Source organism: Mirounga leonina, unplaced genomic scaffold (genome assembly GCF_011800145.1).
Source record: "Mirounga leonina isolate KUSES-001 unplaced genomic scaffold, KU_Mleo_1.0 Mir_165, whole genome shotgun sequence".
Lineage (NCBI taxonomy): Eukaryota > Metazoa > Chordata > Mammalia > Carnivora > Phocidae > Mirounga > Mirounga leonina.
This window is the reverse complement of record NW_023270415.1, coordinates 43,038,995-43,041,179: the sequence shown is the minus strand read 5'-3', so window position 1 is coordinate 43,041,179 and position 2,185 is coordinate 43,038,995.

Sequence of the window (2,185 nt, the reverse complement as noted above, 5' to 3'; positions counted from 1 at the left end):
TGGCTGTAAGCAGACAGAGTGACGGCATTAGAAGTGGCCGGGACTTAAAACTGCTTCTCTTAATTACGAAAAGTTACTCAACTTTAGCCTCAATTTTCACATCCATAAAATGGGGTTAATGAGAATGCCTACCATAGGCTTTGAGGATTAAATGAGTCACTCTGTGGAAAACACTAGAATGGTTTCTGGCACACAGTGCTGAATAAGCCGTTTGTTGGCTAAAATATGTAAAATGATAATAATTGCACCTACTTCAAAATGTATTGTGAACATTAAAGGATTTAGGGCAATGTCTGGAATGTAACAAACCCTCAGGGAAGTTAGCTATGACTACTGGTATTCTAACAGATGCCCCGGAGCCCAGGGAAAAAGCCGGGGGCAAAGTAAAGGTGTGGATGGGAAGGACATTTTCCCCATTCCAGTGAATCTACTTGAACATGAGCCTTGCTTTGTTGCATTTCTACTTGAAGTTTACTTTGGACGTGTTTGTTAATCGCTTTCTGCATGCATAGATTCTCAGCTGTACCATTTTTATCTCTGAAGAGATATGAAGCCCCCATTCCTTGCATTGCATCAGGCCTTTATCTGCCTGACCCCAGTTGAGTGCACTTCTGTTGGGAGGCAGAGGGATGGACTAAATGATCTCCTCCTACCCTAAAGATTCTTTTTCTAAAAAGGACAGGTCAGATTTCCCTGGCTGTCTCACCCAGAACACCACATGTCCTCCCATTCATCTCATTTGCTTTGCAAGATCAATGGGGGATTGCTCCTCAGTTTCCTGGAGCACCCCCACCACCCCAACCCCCCGCCCCAGCTGGGTTTGGAGAGAGGAGCCATAGGGCTAGAATCTCAAGAGGGAAGGTGAACATTTCGCAAAAGGGCAGAGAAGAAAGCAGGCAAATGGAAAGCTGGGGGCCTCGGGATATCCTTGACTCTCTTCTATGCAGAACAGTAAGACCACCTACGGGAGGGCTGGTCTCCTCAGGGGGACATCAGGGAAGCCCAATGGGGATCCCAGCTCTGTCTCCATTTGCAGGATCCGGACCTACTTACTTGACTGCACAAGCTTTTCCTCCTCTGTAGGATGAGAAGAACAGCAGTACATCAAGGGTGTTTTTAGGGATTCATGAAGTAATAGCCTTCTTTCTGTTTCTTAGACACACGAAGCTTGTTCCCACCCTGGGGCCTCTCTCCAGAGGGCTCTCCCACCAGCCTTTTGTTTGATTACTTTCTTTTCAACATTTAGGCCTCAAAGCAAGTATCTTCTCCTCAAAAGGTTTTTTTTCTCACCACCTAATCAAAAATAGCCACTTCATGACAACCGTATTACGAGTTCATTTTATTATTGACATTTATTTGCTTACTGGGCTAGCATCTGTCTCCCCAGACTAGCGTGTTAAGTCCCGTGAATACACACTGCTGTGTGCTGTGGGCTTGGCCCACCGGACTGATAAATCATGTATTAGAAGCACCTGTATATTCAGCACCTAAAACTCAATGATGTTATTTTTATTATCATGATTTTCCCAGGAAAAGATGTCAGTTTTACCATTCTCTTGATTTATTTCTAACAATCAGAATTCCTTTCAATTTTCAACCCTTAGCAAAATGTTCACTTCCTTTGGGGAACTAGTATGCATTTTTTCTTCAAGAGTTGAGTAGCAGGCCATGTTTCCCTTTTCACTTCAGCTGCCAGGAAGCTCAGGGCCAAATTTTCAACTCCCTTATAGCAGCTATGTAAGCTTTCCTGGCCTGCATATTTGCCTTTCTCTTTATCCTTAGTCTTTAGTTCTTGCTTTATATTCATCTTCATTATGCTTAATCTCTGAGAAGATAAAAAAATTTGGCTTAGAAAAGGGCAGGTACCAATGAGGCTGGGCTATGGAAACTACAGCCTAAACGTAAGAGAGGAGCAACTTGGGGAGGATACTCCTGCCACAGGCCCTGGACATGGGTCTCCGCCACTGTAGATGCAGAGTCCTGAGTGGGGACATCTGCTTGGACAAGACTAGTCACACGCGGAGACCCTCACAGCGAGGGGAGCAGTGCACAGGGGGTCTCTGGCCTTCTAGGCATCTGTATGAGGCATGGCCCCGCCTCCCTGCCAGACTCAAACAGTAGGGGATTCTCAAACATGGGAGAGGCATTCAGATCTCACCCAAAATACACACAATACAAAATACAC